Here is a 24,973-nt window from a genome sequence, read left to right as displayed (position 1 = left end):
TTATGGGTCTGTTTAGGTTTTCTGTGTCTTCCTGGTTCAATTTAGGTAGGTTGCATGTTTCCAGGAATCTATCCATTTCTGATAGATTTCCTTGTTGGCTGGCAAACAAGTCCTTGTATTAATTTCTCATGATTCTTTTTATTTCTGTGGTGTCTGTTGTAACGTTTCCTTTTTCATCTCTCATTTTATTGATTAGGGTCTTTTCTCTTGGTTTTTTTTTTGTTTTTTTTTGTTTTTTTTTTTTTTTTTTTTTTAGTTAGTTGGGCCAATGGGGTGTCAATTTTGTTTATTTTTCAAAAAACCAGCTCCTTGTTTGGCTGATTATTTGTAATTTTTTTGGATTCAATCCTATTGATTTCTTCTCTGAATTTAATTATTTCTCTTTTCGTACTACATTTGGGTCTGGTTTGCTGCAGTTTTTCTAGATCCTTGAGATGAATTGAAAGCTCATTTATTTGGTGCCTTTCCAATTTCTTGATGTAGGTACCTATTGATATAAACTTTCTTCTTAATACTGTTTTTGCTGTATCCAATAAGTTTTGGTATGTTGTGTTGCTATCCTCATTTACTTCCAGAAAGTTTTTGATTTCTTTTTTGATTTCTTCTGTTACCCAATTTTCATTCAGGAGCATGTTGTTCAATCTCCATGTGTTTGCGTATGCTCTAGGGATTCCTGAGTTGCTAATTTCCAACTTCATTCCACTGTGATCTGAGAAGCTGCATCGTATTATTCTAATTCTTTTGAATTTGCTGAGACTTGCTTTATGGCCTAGTATGTGGTCAATCCTAAAGAAGGTTCCATGTACTGCTGAGAAGAATGTAAATTCTTTTTGTGTAGCATGAAAACTTCTGTAGATATCTGTTAGATCCATTTGGGCTATCATGCTGTTTAAATCTACTGTATCCTTGTTGATCTTCTGTCCTGTTGATCTGTCTATTTCTGAGAGTGGAGTATTGAAGGCCCCAGTACTATTGTATTGGAGTCTAAATCTCCCTTTAAGTCCCTTAACAAATCTTTTAAATAAACCAGTGCCCTGTAATTAGGTGCATGTATGTTGATAATTGTTATATCTTCCTATTGAATTGATCAGTTAATCATTACATAGTGTGTGGGGAGCAACTGAGACTAGACTAAGTTACTGGAATTAAGACTTATTCTATGCATCTGCTCTCCCACAATATGGCGCTGAGAGAAAGACCAAACAACATCTACACAGCTGCCTCCAGTTCGACCAATAACCTGCAGGAGCTGATCCTGCTCCTGATTGGAGGAGAGCAGCGTGCTCGACATGTGGGTAGCAGAGTTGGGATTGGTGGAAGAGGACTATAAAGGAGGAGAGACAACATGCACCAGGAACATCTGAGGGAACATCTGAAGGAACACCTGAGAAGCCCCCGAGAGACTCAGCCGGCGGTGTGCCGCTCCCCCCGTGGAAGTGGGGAAAGTGGCAGGGGGAGCCGCCCTTCCACGGAGTTGGAGGGGTCGGCAGCCAACCCGGGAAGGACCAGCAGCAAACCCGGGAAGGGCCGAGCAGACAAAAGAACAGCGCAGGGCCCTGTGTCGTTCCTTCATGAATGGGGGAGTGACAATCGTGCCTCTCTTTGTCTGTCTTAACAGTTTTTGTGTTAAAGTTTATTTTAGCTGATAGTAATATGGCTACACCTGCTTTTTTCATTTCTGTTGGCTTGGAATATCTTTTTCCAGCCATTCACTTTCAGTCTGTATGCATGTTTGTTGGCAAGATGTGTTTCTTGTAAGCAGCAGATAGATGGGTTTTGCTCCTTATCCCATTCAGCCAATCGGTGTCTTTTTTTTTTTTAACTTTTATTTAATGAATATAAATTTCCAAAGTACGATTTATGGATTACAATGGCTTCCCCCACATACCGTCACTCCCACCCACTACCCTCCCCTTTCCCACTCCCTCTCCCCTTCCATTCACATCAAGATTCATTTTCGATTATCTTAATATACAGAAGATCAGCTTAGTATACCTTAAGTAAGGATGTCAACAGTTTGCTCCCACACAGAAACATAAAGTGAAAAATAATAGATGATTTTTTTTTAAATGATGATGAAATCAGATCAGACCTATTGTCATGTTTAATCCCAGTGAGAGTCAAGTTGGGAGTTGATAATTTCTTTTTTTTTTTTTTTTTTTACAGAGGATCAGTTTAGTATACCTTAAGTAAAGATTTCAACAGTTTGCACCCCCATAGAAACACAAAGTGAAATATAATGTTTGAGTACTCATTATAGCATTAAATCTCAATACACAGCACATTAAGGACAGAGATCCTACAGGAGGAGTAAGTGCACAGTGACTCCTGTTGTTGACTTTACCAATTGACACTCCTGTCTATGGCATCAGTAGTCTCCCTATGCTCCAGTCATGAGTTTCCAAGGCTATGGAAGCCCTCTGAGTTCTCCGATTCTTATCTTGTTTAGACAAGCTCATAGTCAAAGTGGAGGTTCTCTCCTCCCTTCAGAGAAAGGTACCTCCTTCTTTGAAGACCTGTCCTTTCCACTGGGATCTCACTCGCAGAGATCTTTTGCCAGCGTGTCTTGGCTTTCCATGCCTGAAATACTCTCATGGGCTTTTCAGACAGATCCGAATGCCTTTAGGGCTGATTGTGAGGCCAGAGTGCTAGTTAGGACATCTGCCATTCTATGAGTCTGCTGAGTATCTCACTTCCCATGTTGGATCACTCTTCCCCTTATTTATTCTATCGGTTAGTGTTAGCAGGTACTAGACTTGTTTATGTGCTCCCTTTGACTCTTAGTCCTTTCATTATGATCAATTGTGAACTGAAATTGATCACTTGGAATAGTGAGATGGCATTGGTACATGCCACCTTGATGGGATTGAATTGGAATCCCCTGGTATGTTTTTAACTCTATCATTTGGGGCAAGTCAGCTTGAGCATGTCCCAAATTATACATCTCTTCCCTCTCTTATTCCCACTCTTATGTTTAACAGGGATCACATTTCAGTTAATTTTTAACACTTAAGAATAACTGTGTATTAATTACAGAATTAAACCAGTCATATTAAGTAGAACAGACAAAAAAACTACTAAGAGGGATAATGTATTAAGTTGTTCATTAACAGTCAGGGCTATGCTGATCAAGTCACCGTTTCCCATAGTGTCCATTTCACTTCAGGAGGTTTCCTTTTTGGTGTTCAGTCAGTTGTCACCGATCAGGGAGAACATATGGTATTTGTCCTTTGGGACTGGCTTATTTCACTCAGCATGATGTGTTCCAGATTCCTCCATTTTGTTGCAAATGACTGGATTTCATTGTTTCTTACTGCGGTATAGTATTCTAAAGAGTACATATCCCATAATTTCTTTATCCAGTCTACCGTTGATGGGCATTTAGGTTGGTTCCAGGTTTTAGCTACTGTGAATTGAGCTGCAATAAACATTAGGCTGCAGACCGCTTTTTTCTTTGCCAATTTAAATTCCTTTGGGTAAATTCCAAGGAGTGGGATGGCTGGGTCGAACGGTAGGGTTATCTTCAGGTTTCTGAGGAATCTCCCGACTGACTTCCATAGTGGCTTGACCAGTTTGCATTCCCACCAACAGTGGGTTAGTGTCCCCTTTTCCCCACATCCTCGCCAGCATCTGTTGTTGGTAGATTTCTGAATGTGAGCCATTCTAACCGGGGTGAGGTGAAACCTCATTGTGGTTTTGATTTGCATTTCCCTGATTGCTAATGACCTTGAACATTTTTTCATGTGCCTGTTGGCCATTTGGATTTCCTCTTTTGAAAAATGTCTATTGAGGTCCTTGGCCCACCTCTTAATTGGGTTGTTGGTTTTGTTTTTGTGGAGTTTCTTGATCTCTTTGTAGATTCTGGTTATTAACCCTTTATCTGTTGCATAGTTTGCAAATATTTTTTCCCATTCTGTCGGTTGTCTCTTCACTCTCCTGACTGTTTCTTTTAAAGTACAGAAACTTCTCAATTTGAGGTAATCCCAATAGTTGATTTTGGCTTTGACTGCCTGTGCCTCCCGGGTCTTTTCCAGAAATTCTTTGCCTGTGCCAATATCTTGAAGGGTTTCTCCAATGTTCTCTAGTAACTTGATGGTGTCAGGTCGTAGATTTAGGTCTTTAATCCATGTTGAGTGGATTTTTGTGTAAGGCGTAAGGTAGGGGTCTTGCTTCATGCTTCTGCACGTGGAAATCCAATTTTCCCAGCACCATTTATTGAATAGACTGTCCTTGCTCCAGGAATTAGTTTTAGATCCTTGATCAAACATAAGTTGGCTGTAGATGTTTGGGTTGATTTCTGGTGTTTCAATTCTGTTCCATTGGTCTATCCGTCTGTTTCTGTACCAGTACCATGCTGTTTTGATTACAACTGCCCTGTAGTATGTCCTAATATCTGGTATTGTGATGCCTCCGGCTTTGTTTTTGTTGTACAAGATTGCTTTAGCTATTCGAGGTCTCTTGTGCCTCCATATAAATTTCAGCACCAATTTTTCCAGATCTGAGAAGAAGGTCTTTGGTATCTTGATTTGTATCGCATTGAATCTATGAATTGCTTTTGGGAGAATGGACATTTTGATGATATTGATTCTTCCAATCCATGAGCATGGAAGATTTTTCCATTTCTTGGTATCCTCTTCTATTTCTTTCTTTAAGGTTTTGTAATTTTCATCATAGAGATCTTTAACGTCCTTGGTTAATTTTATTCCAAGGTATTTGATTGTTTTTGTAGCTATTATGAATGGGATTGATCTTAGAAGTTCTTCCTCAGCCATGGCATTGTCTGTGTATACAAAGGCTGTTGATTTTTGTGCATTATTTTATACCCTGCTACTTTGCCAAACTCTTCTATGAGTTCCAATAGTCTCTTAGTAGAGTTCTTTGGGTCCTCTAAATAAAGAATCATGTCATCTGCAAAGAGGGATAGTTTGAGTTCTTCCTTCCCAATTTGTATCCCTTTAATTTCTTTTTCTTGCCTAATAGCTCTGGCTAGGACTTCCAGAACTATATTGAATATAGTGGTGAGAGTGGGCATCCCTGTCTGGTACCAGATCTCAGTGGAAATGCTTCCAACTTTTCCCCATTCAATAGGATGTTGGCCGTGGGTTTTTCATATATTGCTTTGATTGTATTGAGGAATGTTCCTTCCATACCCAGTTTGCTTAGAGTTTTCATCATGAAAGGGTGTTGAATTTTATCAAATGCTTTCTCGGCATCTATTGAGATAATCATATGGTTTTTCTTCTGCAGTCTGTTAATGTGGTGTATCACATTGATTGTCTTGCGCACATTAAACCATCCCTGCATACCAGGGATAAATCACACTTGGTCTGGGTGGATGATCTTTCTGATGTGTTGTTGCATTCTATTGGTGAGAATTTTATTGAGGATTTTTGCATCTATGTTCATCAGGGATATTGGTCTGTAATTCTCTTTCAGTGCTGCATCTTTTTCCGGCTTAGGAATTAAGGTGATGCTGGCTTCATAGAAAGATTTGAGAGGATTCCCTCTTTTTCGATTGTTCTGAATAGTTTGAGAAGAATTGGAGTTAGTTCTTCTTTAAATGTCTGGTAGAATTCAGCAGTGAATCCATCTGGTCCTGGGCTTTTCTTTGTTGGGAGGGCCTTTATTACTGTTTCAATTTCTGTCTCAGTTATGGGTCTGTTTAGGTTTTCGATGTCTTCCTGGTTCAATTTAGGTAGTTTGCATGTGTCCAGGAATCTATCCATTTCTGACAGGTTTCCCTGTTTGTTGTTATACAAGTCCTTGTATTAATTTCTCATGATTCTTTTTATTTCTGTGGTGTCTGTTGTAACGTTTCCTTTTTCATCTCTGATTTTATTGATTAGGTTCTTTTCTCTTCTTTTTTTAGTTAGTTGGGCCAATGGGGTTTCAATTTTGTTTATTTTTTCAAAATACCAGCTCTTCGTTTGGCTGATTTTTTGTAATGTTTTTCTTGATTCAATCCTGTTGATTTCTTCTCTGATTTTAATTATTTCTCTTCTCCTACTAGATTTGGGTCTGGTTTGCTGTAGGTTTTCTAGATCCTTGAGGTGAATTGAAAGCTCGTTTATTTGGTGCCTTTCTAATTTCTTGATGTAGGCACCTATTGATATAAACTTTCCTCTTAACACTGCTTTTGCTGCGTCCCTTAAGTTTTGGTATGTTGTGCTGTTATCCTCATTTACTTCCAAAACATTTTTGATTTCTCTTTTGATTTCTTCTATGACCCATTGTTCATTCAGGAGCATGTTGTTCAATCTCCATGTGTTTGCGTATGCTCTAGGGATTCCTGAGTTGCTAATTTCCAACTTCATTCCTTTATGGTCTGAGAAGCTGCATCGTATGATTCTAATTCTTTTGAATTTGCTGAGACTTGCTTTATGGCCTAGTATGTGGTCAACCCTAGAGAAGGTTCCATGTACTGCTGAGAAGAATGTAAAATCTTTAGCTGTAGGATTGAAAGTTCTGTATATATCTGTTAGATCCATTTGGGCTATAGTGTCGTTTAAATCTACTGTATCCTTGTTGATCTTCTGTCCTATTGATCTATTTCTGAGAGTGGAGTATTGAAGTCCCACAGTACTATTGTATTGGGGTCTAAGTCTCCCTCTAAGTCCGTTAACAAATCTTTTAGATAAACCGGTGCCCTGTAGTTAGGTGCATATATATTGATAATTGTTATATCTTCCTGTTAAATTGATCCCTTAATCATTATGTAGTGTCCCTCTTTGTCTCTCTTAACAGTTTTTGTGGTAAAGTTTATGGTGTCTGATATTAAGATGGCTACACCCGCTCTTTTTTCATTTCTGTTGGCATGGTATATCTTTTTCCAGCCTTTCACTTTCAGTCTGTATGGATCTTTGTTGGAAAGATGTGTTTCTTGTAAGCAGCAAATAGATGGGTTTTGTTCCTTAACCCAATCAGCCAATCGGTGTCTTTTAACTGGACAGTTCAGGCCATTCACGTTCAATGTGACTAATGATAAGTGGTAACTTTGCCCTGCCATTTGCCAAAGATAAGTTCTAATATATGCTTTGAATTCCCTGTGATCTTTTGCTGTGAGTTTTCCTTCCTTGGTTTCCTTCCTTTACCTTCTTTCATATTGATGACCGTGTTTCTTTGTTTCTGTGTGTAACACATCTTTAAGCATCTTTTGCAGGGCTGGACGAGTGGCAACAAATTCTTTCAATTTCTGTTTGCTATGAAAAGTCTTTATTTCACCTTCATTCACAAATGAGAGCTTTGCAGGATATAATATTCTGGGCTGGCAGTTTTTCTCTCTTAGTACCTGGGCTATATCTCTCCATTCCCTCCTAGCTTGTAGAGTTTCTGATGAGAGGTCAGCTGTGAGTCTGATTGGAGATCCTCTGAGAGTAATCTGACGTTTCTCTCTTGCACATTTTAGGATCTTTTCTTTATGTTTCACTGTGGAGAGTTTAATTACAACGTGCCGTGGTGAGGATCTCTTTTGGTCGTGTTTATTAGGGGTTCTGTGAGCTTCCTGTACTAGGATTTCTCTGTCCTTCTCCAAACCTAGGAAATTTTCTGCTAATATCTCACTAAAAAGGCCTTCTAATCCTTTCTCCCTCTCCATGCCTTCAGGAACTCCTAGAACCCAAATGTTGGGTTTTTTAATAGTATCCTGAAGATTCCTGACAATATGTTTTAGATTTGTAATTTCCTCTTCTTTTCTTTGGTCTGACTATATCCTTTCCTGTTCTCTGTCTTCTAAGTCCGATATTCTCTCTTCTGCTTCACCCATTCTGTTTGTAAGGCTCTCTATTGTGTTTTTCATTTGATCTATTGAATTCTTCACTTCAGTCACTATCACAGTTTCCTGTTGTACTAGTTGTTTCGTTTCATTTTGATTCCTCCTTAATATTTCATTTTCACGAGAGAGATTTTCTATCTTGTCCATTAAGGATTTCTGTTGTTCAAGAATTTGTTTTTGAGAACTTCTTAATGTTCTTATCAATTTTTTGAGATCTGCTTCCTGCATTTCTTCTATGTCATCATCATCTGATGAGAAGTCAGCTGTGAGTCTAATTGGAGATCCTCTGAGAGTAATCTGACGTTTCTCTCTTGCACATTTTAGAATCTTTGCTTTTTTGTGTTTCACTGTGGTGAGTTTGATTACAATGTGTTGTGGTGTGGATCTCTTTTGGTCATGTTTATTAGTGGTTTTATGAGCTTCCTGTACTAGGATGTCTCTGTCCTTCTCCAAACCCGGGAAGTTCTCTGCTAGTATCTCACTAAAAAGGCCTTCTAATCCTTTCTCTCTCTCCATGCCTTCAGGAACTCCTAGAATCTGAATTTTTTTTTTTTTTTAAATAGTATCCTGTATATTGCCAACAATATTTTTTAGATTTCTATTTTCCTCTTCTTTTCTTTGGGTTGACTGCATACTTTCTTGTGCTCTGTCTTCTAAGTCTGATATTCTCTCTTCTGCTTCACTGACCCTGTTTTTAAGGCTCTCTAATGTGTTTTTCATTTCATCTATTGAATTCTTCATTTCATTTTGATTTCTCTTCACTATCACACTTTCCTGTTCTACTAGTTTCTGCATTGCATTTTTTTTTTATTTTTAACTTTTATTTAATGAATATAAATTCCCAAAGTACAGCTTATGGATTACAATGGCTTTCCCCCCCATAACTTCCACCCACAACCCTCCCCTTTCCCACTCCCTCTCCCCTTCCATTCATATCAAGATTCATTTTCGATTCTCTTTATATACAGATCAGTTTAGCATACATTAAGTAAAGACTTCAACAGTTTGCACCACACAGAAACATAAAGTGAAAAATACTGTTTGAGTACTAATTATAGCATTAAATCACAATGTACAGCACACTAAGGACAGAGATCCTACATGAGGAGTAAGTGCACAGTGACTCCTGTTGTTGACTTAACAAATTGACACTCTTGTTTATGGCATCAGAAATCACCCTAGGCTCTTGTCATGAGCTGCCAAGGCTATGGAAGCCCCCTGAGTTCACTGACTCTAATCATATTTAGACAAGGCCATGGTCAAAGTGGAAGTTCTCTCCTCCCTTCAGAGAAAGGTACCTCCTTCTTTGATGACCCGTTCTTTCCACTGGGATCTCACTCACAGAGATCTTTCATTTAGGTTTTTTTTTTTTTTCCAGAGTGTCTTGGCTTTCCATGCCTGAAATACTCTCATGGGCTTTTCAGCCAGATCCGCATGCCTTAAGAGCTGATTCTGAGGCCAGAGTGCTGTTTAGCACATCTGCCATTCCATGGGTCTGCTGTGTATCTCACTTTCCATGTTGGATCGTTCTCTCCCTTTTTTATTCTATCAGCGTTGCATTTTGATTTCTCCTTAAGATTTCATTTTCATGAGAGAGGTTTTCTATCCTGTCTATAAGGATTTATGTAGCGCAATTCTTTGTTTTTGAAAACTTCTAAATGTTCTTATAAATTTTTTGAAATCTGTATCTTGCATTTCTTCCATCTCATCATCTTCATAATCTTGGCTTGGTGTGTCTTGTTCATTTGGGGGCATCATAATATCTTCCTTGTTCTTGTTTCCCTGGTTTCTGCATTTGTTGCTTGGCATTGTGGAGATATTATTTGGATTCTTCTCCCTTGCTCTGGTGTTTTTTTTTTTTCTCTTTATAGTATGAGTGTATTAAGTGGACTGTCTGCTTTTTATGGAGCCTTAGATGCTTGAGATGGGTGTGCCAGAGAGCTCTGTTTGGTTCTTCAGAGTTAAGGGTGTGCCAAAGGTGACATTCCCAGGTTAGGTGTGGTAAATCTCTCTTTCTCCCTCTCTCTCTTTCTCTCTCTCTCTCTCTTTTTTTTTTTTATTCAGAAGGGAAGTAATTCCGCATAGCTGAGTGGAATTTAAGGTAGTCAGCTTCCTATGTCTGGCTCCTGTGGGTATAACATTCACCTGCTCTTTTCCAAGGACCACACAGAGGATCTGGTCTGCCCTCAGTGTGGGCTCAAATTCTCCTGCAGTGTCTCACGTGATGGCCAAGGTTACTGAATTGTAGTATCTCCGGAGAGTACTCACGTGAACTCTATGAGTTCTCTCACCCACTGTCTCTTTTTTCACAGTCTCAGTTCATTAGCTCTACACATTCACTAGGTCCTAATCTGTTATTTCACCCCCTCATAATCAGGTTTTTCTGCTTGGCTGTCGGCAGGCACAGCCCTGAGTTTTTGCAGCTTTTACGTATGATCAAAATGTCACCTGCTCTTTGTCTTGCTCACCTTTGAGAGGTGAGTGGAGAGAGAGAAATTCGTGTTCTTACTGGTCCCTTTATCTTTTTTTTTCCTCCCTCCTCTAGTTAGCCTTGTGAATTTTCCCCCATGGGGCTTCACGCCTCATTCCCTCTAGGCTCCTCCTTCTGCTTTCCTACGAGTGTCTCGGGCTATTGAGGTTAGGCTCACCTCGCGTTCCAGCGCTGGTGCGTAGATTCTGCCACTGTTGTCCTGAGCCATGGGCTCCCACTCCCTCCACGCAGGTCCACCATGAATCACTAGTTCTGGAAGAGCTTCCTTTGCTGTTTCTTCCCCTATTCTTCCTTGAACCTGCAGTATCTCCACTTTTATTAAACTGTCTCTTCCCGGACTATCAGTGTGCTCCCTTCCTATTCCACCATCTTGCAGGAAAAATCTGGATTGATTGTTTTGTTGCTGTTTAGTTTTTTGAGTTGTTTATATATTCTGGATAGTAATATTTAACAGAGAATGAAAAATGCTTTTGAGAATGTGAACAAAGGAAAACTCGTACATTGTTGGTGAGAAAGTAAATCAGTGTAACCACTGTAGAATACAGTGTGAAGAGTTCTTAAGAAACTAAAAATGGAGGTTGGCATTGTGGTATAGTGTGTTAAGCTGGCACCTACATCATTGGCATCCCATATGGTTTGAGTTCCAGCTGCTCCACTTCTGATACAGCTCCCTGATAGTATATCTGGGAAAGCAGTGGAGGATGGCCCAAGTACTTGGGGCCCTGCACCCAAGAAGCTCCTGGCTCCTGGCTTTGGCCTAGACCAGCCTAGGATGTTGGAAAAATTTGGGGAGTGAACCAGAAGATGGAAGACCCCTTTCTATTTCTCTTTCTCTCATTCTCTTTCACTGTAACTCTGCCATTTAAATAAATTTTTTAGAAAATCCTTAAAAAAAAGCTAATTAAAAAAAATAGAATAGCCATATGATCCATTAGCCCCACTACTGGGTATATCCTCTAAATATATAAACATATTATATTTAAAAATACCTGGAATATTACTTGGATATAAAAGGTAATAAAATATTGTCATTTGTAGCAAAATCAATGGAACTGGAAGACGTGATGTTGAGGGTAACAAGACTGTCACAGAAAGACAATGTTCTCCTCAGAGGGTAGAGCTAAAGTTTAAACAAAAAATCCTCAATCTGAACACAGGAAGCTGATTACTAGAGACTAGGAGGGGTGGAAGGAATAAAAGCTTTTTTGGTTAAAAATAGGGAAAGCTGGATCTCCAATAAACAATGTATTTAATAGGGGAAATGAGGTGATGGATGTATGGGAACTCCTTGTATTATTATCTCACAATTTTTGTTATGTACATTTAAGGTATTGAAATAAAATGTTTAAATAAATAAATAAATGTTCCTGGGCTGGTTATCCTCAGACCACAAGAGATCTGCCTCTGATAAAATGCCATTCTTAGAGCTTCTATCAGAAGTCAGTGAGCTTTGCCAGATTTTTTAATGCTTTAGTCATGTTAAATTAATTCTCAAACACATATATCATACCACTTTGTGTATTTTAAGGGAACTTATATCCATATGTTTTTAATTTATTTATGTTTATATCATCAAATGTGTTTTCTGATGTAGAACCCACTTTGGTTGTCTTCCCAATAAGGTGTGTTTGAGTACTTTTCCCATTTATGAATAGGAGAACGTGTTTTGCCAAAGACAAAAAAAATCTAAATATGAAAATCTTCAAATTTGATTTGTAACTCAAAGCTTCTGTGATGTACATATCAAAAAACTACCTCTCTTCCCTAATACTGAAATAACATAAACTAACTCAAATCTCAACATACTCATGCCAGATGCTAAAAAAAAAAGTTTTTGCAATAAAAATTGAATAAAGTCCCCAAGAAGAAAAATATGGAGCTCTTCAAAAATATTGACAAGGCCTAGAATGAAAGTGAGAATTCTCACCAGTATTTAGTTTGTGTAAGTATGAAGATATGTAGGCATCCTTAGGAAGTGTTAAAGAATTATCATCAAGAATTGAACTGATGACTATAGGACTCCCCAGTATTCCAACAAAGGATCTTCCAAGAAAGTATGTGATTTATATTCTTATATGAGTATAGCATTATCATGCTCTATGAATTCAATCTGATGAATTTCTCCCATTTATTGTCTGTTGAAGGAAGTAGTAGAATATTTTTGTGAGTTAGAAAATTTCATGCTATACAATTCAAAGGGAATTCCTTAAACCTGTTGGTATCTCCGGAATTGGATCATCACATTTCTCTTCATTACTTTGAGATATCTTCCATCTGCTGGTTCACTCCCCAAATGACTGCAGTGGTAGGAGCTGTGCTGGTATAAAGCCAGGAGCCAGGAGGTACTTTCTGGTCTCCCATGTGGATGCAGGGGCTCAAATACTTGGACCATCCTCTGCTGGTTTTCCAGGCACATTAGCAAGGATTTGGGTAGGAAGGGGAACTGCTGGGACTCATCCAGTGCCCATATGAGATGCTAGCATCACAGGTGGTGGCTTTACCAACTATGCCACAATGCTGGCCCCTTCACTTTGATCTTAACCTGTTTGGTCACTCTATGGTGAAAGCATTTGAAGTGACAAGGCATGTGAACATACAGAAGAGAGGAAAAAAATCTCAACATCAATTTAGTTTTGGAAAAAAATATTATTTTGAATAATTCTCTGCCAAAGTTTTATTGCCAAAGTTTGGAAACTGGGAGAAGTCTGTTTTCGTGACTAGGGACATTACGAGGGTGATTAAAACCAAAATCTAGAGATTAAATATTGTTTTTCTGAGTAGCAAACTACTTGAAGTAATATCCATTATGGAAAGAATTTATTATGCCCTTTATATCTTATCAGGGACAGCAAAAGTCTCATACTTCAAAAGATATGCATCTCTTCTGTAAAAACAAGTGAAGAACAGCTGGGAAGTATTGAAGTGTTGTGAAATATTTGTACACATCAGACTGAAAATTCAAGAACAAATCATTCTAAATTTAGATATGATTTATCCAGTGGTATATGAATCTCAAGTTCTTTGTACTAGCCTTTGTTCTGCAAGCATTGGCTGTACACTAAAGGAAGGAGGATGACCGGGAAACATCTGAAACCAAAGAGGAAACATTCATCACTCTCCCTCTCTCCTCTTAGCTCCCAACTGCAAATTCCTAATAGCTAATATCTATTGGATGTCTACTGTGTGCCAGGCATTTTTGTAACCACATTACAGGTGTTAATCATGGCAAACGTTTGGACAGGCATCTTTATTCCTGTTTCACAAATAAGGAAAGCAAGACATGGAAGGTTTAATTTACTTGTTTATGAAGATGCAGCCGGTAAGCGGAAATGTGGGGTCTCAACTGGGGCAGCTGGACTTCAGAGCATACCTTTTAAGCTGTGGTTTGTACTTTGTTTGCAGGCAATCATGATCCACGTGTCTGTGGGATAATAAGGGACATTATCCTAAATGTCATAGAGATTCTAATCCAGCGAGGTGAATTCTGGAGAAGAAAAGTCCAGGAGCTAAAACATTTCAAAATGGAAAAATTGTGTGGTCATCCAAAGGAATTAGAGAACAGAACAAAGCACAAATAGGAGATGGAAGGGACAGGCTTTGTATCCACAAACTTGCTGTTTCCACTGGAATGTTTCTTTTCTTATGAGCCTGGCCCAGTAATGAACTTTAATGGGGCTGAGTCAGAAAGAGCCCAGGCCAGCTCCGTTTGTTTGTTCTGTAGGATAGCTGCTAATGGATGGGAAATGAGAACTTTTCTAGAGGCAATATTTATTTTATTTTCAATAAAAACAAGTTAGGTTTTTAGCTATTCAGTTCAGAGTTATTAGTAGCCAGTGCCTAAGATCTTCTTTTGCTGAGTGAATTTTTCAAGTGTTTAACACTTTCAAAGGAAAATAACTCTGTTTTCTTTTCCTAGTGTGTTTAGTTTGATCAAAGGAGACATCACATTTTATGCACTGCTATGATTAATTTCAACAAAAAGACATTTTTATCTAAGTTTTGGTTTGTATCAAACAGAAAATGTCCACAAGACCATGTTTCCTTGGACAATTTTGTAAATATTCCTTTGACTATTTAGAGACTACAGTTTGCTAGGATTGTGTTGATGGAGTTGAGTCAACAAATTTCTCATATTTTTTTATGTGATAGAAATTTAAATAATGTTTCAATGATAAAATCAAAATTTTAAGTAAAATTTAATTTTTATGGTTATGTGAAATGACTTTTACAACATATTTTTGGAGAAAATAATGTGTGTTTATCTTACATAGGGTATACACTCTTGAATAGAAATATTTAAGAGGGATATTAACTAACATTTTCTAGCTATTAAAAAGTATAAAGTACATAAAATATACCACCTAACCATTTTTAGTTAGGTAAATAATGAAATGAATTATAATAAAATACATGTTAATATTGCTCTTTTGTACTCTACATGTTATGCAAAAGGACCAGTTATAAAATATGAACTTCCCCTGAAGCTATTAATTCAGTCCATTAATTATTTCCCTTTTGTCATTGCCTACCTGTAGCAACTGAGCCTCCTATACAAGGTAAGGTGAGACAAAATATTCAGAGAAATATTCATATTTATTTTGATTAATGTGTCATTTCTAAAATGACACATTATACAGACTCCTTATGCCACTTCTAATATATCACAATAGTTTGACTTATTTGAACTTTCAGTTTTTTCGTTTTTGTGTAACTATACAATAATGAATAAACACACAAACACACACATAAACCCAAATGCACAGAGAATTCTCTATTTATATTTTCCTTATATTTTTTTCTTCTGAGAGTCTATATTATATTTCTGCTTGTTAATAAAAATATTTGAGGCCAGCACTGTGGAGTAGAAGGTAAGGCATCCCATATGGGCACATGTTAAAGTCCCAGCTGCTCCACTTATGATTCAGCTCTCTGCTACAGCCTGGGAAAGCAGTGGAAGATGGCCCAAGTGCTTGGTCCCCTACACCCGTGGGGGAGTCCTGGAAGGAGATCCTGGCTCCGGGATTTGGATTGGTGCATCTCTGCCTCTGTGTAACTGCCTTTCAAACAATAAATAAATCTTTGAAAAATAAAAGAAAAAATAATTTAATAAAATGTATATATTGAAAAAGTCTATTACAGCCTAATGCCTTGGAATTATAGAGGGATATATAATATTTCAATATCTGGTTTTTACATTATAACTGATTCAAGATGATTCTATTTTATGCTGAGTTATATCTTAAATAAAAACTCTTTAAACATTGATACAGGACACTTTAGAAGGCGCTGTTGCTTCATATTATGGACAAAGGCATACTATTTCTTCATTGCACATTGTGTTTTTCTTATTTTTTTTTTTAAGATTATTTACTTGAAAGTAAGAGAGTTACACAGAGAGAGAAGGAGAAGCAGGGAGAGAGGCCTACCATCCACTGGTTTACTCCCCAATTGGCAGCATTGGGCAGAGCTGTGCCAATCCGAAGCCAGGAACCAGGAGCTTCCTTGCTGTATCCCAAGTGGGTGCAGGGGCCCAAGGACTTGGGCCATCTTCTACTGCTATCCCAGGTCATAGCAGAGAGCTGGACTGGAAGTGGAGCAGCCAGATCTCCAACTATGCCTATATGGGATGCAGGCACTGCAGGCAGCGGCTTTACCCACTATACTACAGCACCGGTCCCTGTGGTTTTCATTCATATCAGTGAACTATAGCAGATGTTACTTTGTCTCTCAACTAGGTATTAATTGAGTTAATTTTGTCTTTTGGTACCTAGATATTTTTAATAATATATCCTAGATATGTCTAAAAGATAATTTTAATATGTTTTTGATATAGTGTTAATTTTTTCTCTTCAAGGAGGTCAACCAGATTTTAGCCAGTAATTAGTCAGAGGTATCAAGGACACTGAAGAACTACAGGATTTGTGTATGTGTGTGTGTGTGTGTGTGTTAGAGAGAGAGAGAGAGAGAAGATGTTGCAGATATAGAATGATATAAGTAGATAATTGGTCAAAAAGATTTTCTTTTATAAAACAATTGTATTGTTGTCAATAGCAGCCAGATAAAATCTCTATATTGAAACTAAAAAGACTGAAAATTTCTTTGATATATGAAATTATACTCTTGCTGAAGCTAAAAGGAGCAGTTCAATTTTTTTCTTTTGAGCTTTGAGCAAATCAAAGCTATAAAGAAGAAAAAGATATCCTGATTTCATGGTCAAATAGATTCTCCCTCTTAGGGAAGAATACAACACTGGGGCAAGATCGGGCCAGGTAACCTCTGTGATTTTGTCCTGAGTTAATTTTATTTCAGTGTTCCATTTGGGTGATTTTATTTAGCTCACTGTATACAGGCTCATATTTCAACTCTATTCAAAGCATACATGTCTCAGAAAGAAGGAAAGTAACGCTTATGACTGCACATCACATGCCAGTGCTGCCCTAAGGGAATTTCAGTCTGTGAGAAAGTGCCTTACTCTCAAGCTAGAGGAGATAATGGTTTAATTCAGAATATTTTAACTTAACTGACTTGTGTGAAGTCTTTTAGATCTTATCCTCAACTTTGACAAGTAGCTTTCTTCAAGCCAACATGAAAGACCTCAGGCACTCTATGAAGAAATGTTCTGAAAAAAAGATGGGTAGCAATAAGATGCCATCAACCATGTAAGATAGAGGCCATCATTTCTTAGAGAACAGAAAAGAATTTTTTTAATATTTAGTTTTTTTATTTGAAAGAGTTCCAAAGAGAGGTAGAGAGAGAGAGTGAGAGATCTTCCATCCACTGGTTCACTCCCCAGATGGCTGCAATGGCCGGAGCTGCACCGTTCCGAAGCCAGGAGTCAGGAGCCTTTTCCAGGTCTCCTACGTGGGTGCAGGGGCCCAAGGACTTGGGCCATCTTCTACTGCTATCCCAGGCCACAGCAGAGAGTTGGATTAGAAGAGGAGCAGCCCGTTCCAGAACCAGCGCCCATATGGGATGCCAGCGCTTCAGGCCAAGGCTTTAACCCACTGTGCCACAGTTCCGGCCCCAAGAACAGAAAAGATTTTAAGAAGTGTTTATCATATACTTACGTGGGACATTTGTGATTCAGTAATTGTCAAACCTAATTTTACAGGCAAGGCAAGGGAGCCCAGGGAATTTAAATGACTTTCTAAATAACTATACCACGGAAGGCACAGGAACCATGCTGACCTCAGGCCTTTTCTCATTTGATGCTTTTACAATATGTTAATCACTACAACTAGATATTCTGTTCTTTACCAGCAAGAATGCCTCATTTGTTTTCTTGATCTGCTCATTTGGTTCATGTCACCTTGGATCATTCTTCTTTCTTCCATCTAAAAGTGAGTTTTCAGGTTGACGTTAAAGGAAAATGGTGCTGAAACTTTTTAATACACTGATTCACAATTAAGATTCAAAAAGGATGAGAGCAGAAGGAGTATAGAGTGGTTGCAAAAATGTAGGTGGGCGCTTTTGCCCTGCTGATTAGTCTGCATCTTTAAAAAAAATCACAACTAGAGAAATGGAAGGAATAAATACTTTTTATATAAGTAATGCATGTAGCAATTTCACTGGGAATTACTGGTGAGATTACCAGTCTTCTCTGGGCTGCATCTTGAAGGTAAAAAGATGCATATTGCGATCACATAATAGCTTAGACTCTTAAAAATGGATAAAACCTTCACCTTGCCTTTCTCAAACAGGATTTCTAAGGTTGAAATACCTTCAGTGGTAGCAGAAAGTGTTTGGGTCAGCAACAACAAGTGTTTTGGAAATGAGTATTCTATTTTTCTAGAAAATTTCAATATTTGCTTACATACTATAAAAATACATAGTCAACATCTTGGTCATATAAGATGCTAAACCAATGCCTCCCCACTCAAGGTATACAAAGATGTTCAATAGCAAACACAGAATTCTGACAGTACTGTCCTCAGCAGATGTGGAAGCCAAGTCGTTTGTATTTCATTCCTCTTTTTCCTGCTGCTTCCAGGATTTAGCTCAGAACATTTTCTTCCTCCCTCATGACAAATTCCAGCTGCTTAGGGCCTAGTGAATTTGAATTACACTATATCTTCTAATTATTTTGACACTAAATTCTGTAAACTTCGTGATCACCCTATCTATGAAGTCCTTGGCGTCTGCTCCTGTACTTTTAAAACTCCAAGGCTTAACAACACCACAAGTAACACTGGAAACCACAGGATCATTTATTCCACTTTTCTGGAGGCCTTTATCTTCATGTCTTCACCAATCTTTTCTGTTCCTTCTTCTGTTTTTGCCTTCATTCACATAGCCACATCCTTGAATTCATCTTTGAATTTACAATTTGAAGACCTGTTTGCATTTACTGCAATTACAGACTCAGTTACAACCAGAACATGTGTTCATTACTGTCTGGAACCTTCCATTTGTGCCACTTATGCCTACCTTATTTCTTCCATCTGAGAATGAGATATCCGTGACTGTTCTCCTGTTCATATCCTAAATTCCTTTGTTCTATGGCATTTGCATCCCAGTCTTAGAAACATTACATTTTCCAGTATAAAAGACATGTTTTCCTGTAAAATTTTATATCAAAGTTACATTGCATTTAATTCACAGTTGTGGCTGTTGGATACTGGCACAAAAATATCTACACATTTAACTTACTTTCTCTTACCCAATACATTATGTCTGACTTTCAATGAGAAATGACAAGGCCTGCAAGAGGAAACACACACACACTTCATACAGTATGAAACATGTCAGAAACCGGTTCAGATATGACATACATTTTGGAATGATCAGAATGGTAATTTAAAAAATTATGATTAATATGCTGAGGTGCTAGTAGAAAAAGTGTACAATGCAAAAAAAAAAAACAAATGGGAAACATAAGCAAACAGTTGAAGAATATATTTAAGAAAGGAGTAAACAGAATAGAAATATAATAACAGTCTCAGTTTGGGATTCTATCCAACAAAAAGAAAATTTTATATATATATATTATATATTTATTATATAAAATATATTTATTATATATTTTATATACTCATATATAAAATAAATATTTATTATATATTATTTATAAATTTTATAAATATTTCATATATTTATATTTATATTATATTATATATTTATATTTTATATATGATTTTATTTATAATTATATATAAATTTTATAAATATATATTTATATATATACTATTGTGATCAAGGATATATTTTCAATATTTTTCATAGTGGCATGAAATGATGCATAAATCTAAAAAGTAATAGGGGAATGATTGAATAAACTGTTGTATATTCATAGTAAATTTGTATATTGTATATTCAGAGTAAATTTGTTTTGACCAACAAGACACTCTGCAATCGTGTAAATTTTCTTTAATTGCCAGATACATTGGGCTGTTGAACATTTGGAATGTGCTTGATGTGACCACAGAACTAAATATCAAATTTCATTTCATCTGAATAAATTGCAAGTTTAATACCTATTTGTGGCTAGTGTTATTTTGGACAGCAGAGATATAGAATGTTAATTGATTCTAAAAAGTGAGCTGAATTGATGTATTTTTCCCTGGAGAATTACCCAGTTTAAAAATATAGTGAAAATATAGTGCTAAGGCCAGTCTTACAGTGCAGCTTAGAATTCCAGTATCTCATATCAAAGTGTCTAAATCCTAGCTGCTCTGCTTCCGACCCTGCTCCCTGCTAATGCTCCTGGGAAATCAGCAGATGATGGCCCCATAACTTGGGGCACCTGCTTCCCACGTGGGAGAACTAGATGGAGTTCCAATCTTCTGGTCAGCCTGGCCTAGCCTTGGCTGATGTGGCCATATGTGGAAATAACCTGTGAATGGAAACTCTCTACTCTTGACCTTGCTTCCTCTTTCTCTCTTTCTGTGTAACACTGACTTTCAAATAAATTCTATCTAACGAAGGACACAAAATAACTGACCTACTTAGACCTGTGACTCAGCAGGCCAGTAGTGAAGCCACACCCTGAACTTCTTCCCCAGCTTTTCTTTGATAATGACGCTTGTATTCATGTGAGTCAGGGCAACACCTAGAGACATGAGTTGCCTGTAGAGACCAACTTTTCCTTTCAATGAATGCAGAAACAGCATGGCAGGACTGGGTAGAGCCTTCTTCTTGTTTTATTGGGTACTCATAGTTAATATACAACTATCTTTTCTGTCACTTTTATGTCACTGTATTAAATCTTGATCATATAACTTATTTCAACTTTTTTAAGTCATATTTCCTTTAAAAGCAGTGTATATGACAACGAGCCTCCTGAGCGATTTTTAATCTTTCTGTAGGACATTTCTTGTTTATTTTTAAAAGATCCATGTTGATTAACTTTTTTTAAATTTTTAATTTTTTATTTATTTATTTTTTGACAGGCAGAGTGGACAGAGAGAGAGACAGAGAGAAAGGTCTTCCTTCTGTTGGTTCACCCCTCAAATGGCCGCTACAGCCGGCGCACCGCGCTGATCCGAAGGCAGGAGCCAGGTGCTTCTCCTGGTCTCCCATGGGGTGCAGGGCCCAAGCACTTGGGCCATCCTCCACTGCACTCCCTGGCCACAGCAGAGAGCTGGACTGGAAGAGGGGCAACCAGGACAGAATCCGGCGCCCCAACCAGGACTAGAACCCGGTGTGCCAACGCCACAGGCAGAGGATTAGCCAAGTGAGCCACGGCGCTGGCCTTGATTAACTTTTGTTTGTCATATATGAGTATGGGTAGACTTCAAATTAAACTAAACTTTTGTTCGAAACTCAAATATACATTTATGAGGCAACAATCTCAGAAGAGTAAGAATAAACATTTTTCTTTTTAATCCAAGGTTACCATGCGGCAGGCAGGATACAAGACTAAGTAAGACAAACAGTATTTTTGCACATATTGAATTTCCTTTTGACCAGATATGCACATTTCCTTTTCATAAGAATTTGACTCGATATTCATGTTACTTCCCACCTTCCATTAGCCGTTATTGCCTTCAACATCTCTTGCACTGAAAAATCCTCTCAACATTCCTGGAGGGCTGGAGCATGGATCTCAGGGCCCGTTTGTAGGCAAGGCCAGTGACTTGCAGAAGAAAATTTGCCCATTTCACAGAGGTTTGCCTGTCGTGGATTCTTCCAGATAAGAAGTGTTTTTCAAGACATGAAGCAGTGGCTAAAATGCATAGAAGAACCTCTTAGGAAGGTCAGAGGTGATATTATCACAGTTGATTAGTTTGAACTCTAATGAGGGATTCTGGCCTCAAGGAGCAAAGTACAGCACAGCTGTCTATAAACTTACAGCAGGTTTCTAGCTGATTTCTTTGAAAAACAAACGAAACAAAACAGATTTTAACTCTGGAGATGAACTGGAAAAAGGGATCATCTCTAATAAGTTTTTATTTTTTTGTCTCTCCCTCTATCTCTTCCTTCCCTCCTTTCCTTTGTAGCTGCCATGAATTCTCACATGCTAAATTCTTCCCTATGTGCAAAATTAAGAGGAAAGTAATGATGATATAAAAATAATCCTAGCCCAATAACAACAACACATCTCTGTGGGTTCACCCTAGTTCACCTTTCAGCTTCTCGCGCCAGGTGTTAGGCTACTAGGTGTTAGGTGTTTTAAGCTGCATGTTTTGGCAGATGTGGAGACACTACAATTTGCTACATTTAACCCCTGCTATGGTTTGAATGTGTAATCCACAATTTCTCGTGAAATCTAATTGCCATGATAAGGGTTTTGAAAGGTTGGACCTCTGGGAGGTAATTAAGTCAGGGGCATTGCCTTCATGAATGAATTAAACCCACGCCCCTTCTTCTCAATGCTTCTACACTGCCCGTTTTTGCCTTATCCAATAAGCTCTTCTATATTTTTTGAAACTGAGTATTTTTAAAAGACAGCTGCAAGCTTGTTATTTTCTCAGCTCCCTAAATTTTTGCATTCATGTGATATCATGATTAAAATGCTCATGTGTTTGAAATGATGTTTACTCATTTAGATTTTATTTATATAATGCCCACTTCCCAAAAGGATTTGGGAAGGCTTTATTGTGGCTGCAACCTGTTAAGCACATCCACAAAGAGTTTTTGAAAGCTGTCTTACTTTTAATGTCAAAGAGATGGGGAAAAGGCAGGCAACAGATGGGAAAAACAGAGTTTGGGGGCAAAATATTAGCTGTTAATTGTGGGATTAGGATGGTGATTTTGCTTCCATCTGTGACACAATTTTATCATAAAGGATCAGGAATAATTTTCCTAAATAATTCCCTGTGGCCCCTAAAGCCTAACACATTTAGTTATAAAAACTGAAGTTTTACAGAGCATTAATGATTAATACAGAGAAAGTGGCCCCTAATTATCATTGATGCTCTATACAATTAATTAAAATGCATTTGAAGTGTTGACATCCATTTTATGAATGCAGTTAGATCTAGGTTTCACGTGAAGGCAGCCTGCTATGAAACTGCTCAAAATCATGGAGCTGTCTGTCATACTACTGTAAACATCTCTCTGCTCTCCTCTCACTTTATTCCTCTCCTCAGTCAAATGAATGTGGTTTCTGTACCTCACAGCTGTACACACTCTCTTCACTCTATGTGTATACTTATTTGTTCTATGGAGAAAAAAGAGGGATGTTAGGTTAGAATATTTCCAGTGAGGAAATAAAACACTGGAAAGTGATCCTTTCAGGAAGTCATAGTGGTTTCCATTTGATTACATGCTTTTTACTGGTTTGCTTTTACTTTTTACTTAAAAATCAAAGAGACATAAAAATTGCACACTTTTAATGGGTAATAAGTAGCATCTTGTTACATGTATACATTGTATGATGTACAATCTTGGTATATACAGATCCTTTCAAGTATTTAATAATTTTATAATGAAAATATCATGTTTTAGTTTTCTTAGGGAGAAATATATGGTAAATATACATTATAATATTTGCCCTGCTTTTATAAAACCTCAGAACTTCTTACTCCTACTTAGCTACAATGATTTTATGTTTTAATCAGCTAGTGTTATAACACTAGGAAACTGGGTGTTACTCTAATTAACGAGTGCTTCATCGAAGAGAAATGTTGGCACATATTCCAATGGCATGGCCAGAAACAAACCCAGAACTGATGATCAGAAGCTAAAACAATATGATGACAAGCTGGTTTAGGAAATTGGTGGCCACCATGGGTTTTTGACACTAAGTTCAAATTCAGAGATATCATCTTAGTCGATCAAGACAGTGATATATAGTAGTTCTTCTACAAGCAGTGTGAATATATAACTTGATGATCCTTCTGCACATGCTCTAATATGCCTTCATACAGTTTGAAAAGTGAGTTCTTGACAACACATCATGTGGAATCAAGCAAATACTAAGTGCGAAAAAATATAGCAAGTTTAATGCCAGATATTGAGTGATTTCTTTGCTCTTTCATGCTCAGAATCTTTTTTAACTTCAGACAAAAAAAATGGCATTAAGAGTAAGACTAACAGCTTGCTGTCTAATATGTAGGACATATTGTTCATCCGAACCCTTAATAGTTCCTAGAATAATATAACCAAGAATGGGAGAATGTGTAATATTTTATAAGCTACAGCTTTTAAAATTTGAGACAAAATACCTCAAAAATTTAAAACTCTGCCAGAATTCTTCATTGGTTTTTTCTTCTTTCTTAACGACTGGAAAAACCACAGTGGATTTATTGGAATTATCCTTTACTATGGCATGTAACATCTTAGCAAATATTAAGATTTGCCAATATGAAAGGAACACATATGCAAAAAAAACAACATCTCAAAAGGTACATTTTAGCACACCAAAATGAAACACAAATCTTTCAAGTCAAGCTATAGTTTTAGAAGTAATAGTATCTCATGTATTCAATATTTGCAAAAATATATCCTGTATGCTCACTGTACAATAGTTGCAGTATCATCTGGAGATCCATGCATACAGAGATTTCCTGATTGATCTAGACCTAACACTTTGTGTCAAGCATCCTACACTTCTCATCTGGGTGAATGTTTCTTTTTCAATGAGAACCACCTACAAAATTCTGTGAAAAACCAAGCCAAAGATTGTGTAGGAAAAGCAAAAAGCTAGACTTTGATAACAGTAGGAAAATTTAGCAATATTATTTTAACTTAATGAATTTTGGAAAATTCATACTAGTTTAGTGTATTGCTATATTTTCTCATAATGTACTTTTCTTCCCCTTAAATTTTAATTTATTTGCAAGGTGTAGAGACAGACAGATAAAAATGAAGAGACTCAAAACGTTATGGAGCTTATTTTTTGACATAAAATGTGTTTTAATCAATGCTCTCTAGAGAGACAAAAGAACAATGTACATACCTATTTGATCAGAACATGCCATGCAGCTTTATAAATTTGAGATAGAATGCCTCATACATTTTGAATCTGCTACGTATTCTTCACTGTTTTCTCATTTTCCTGGCAATAATGTGAACTACCACAATGTACTCCATAAAGATGTATACTTATTACCCTTATCCCATTAAAATCTAAATAGCAGGTTTTCTGTGGGCCATTGCTTTATGACTATCAGCCTGTGATGCGGCCACAACTGTGACAGGCAATTTATGACTTGACAGGCTTGGCATATGTGTCTCATAGTGTGACAGTTATTCTTCCTTTAAAAGGGAACTTTTCTCATATATCCATGAGTCTATAGATCACTGGCACTGTTTCATTAAATCCTATG

This window comes from Oryctolagus cuniculus, chromosome 5 (genome assembly GCF_964237555.1).
Source record: "Oryctolagus cuniculus chromosome 5, mOryCun1.1, whole genome shotgun sequence".
NCBI lineage: Eukaryota > Metazoa > Chordata > Mammalia > Lagomorpha > Leporidae > Oryctolagus > Oryctolagus cuniculus.
This window is presented reverse-complemented; position numbering follows the sequence as displayed.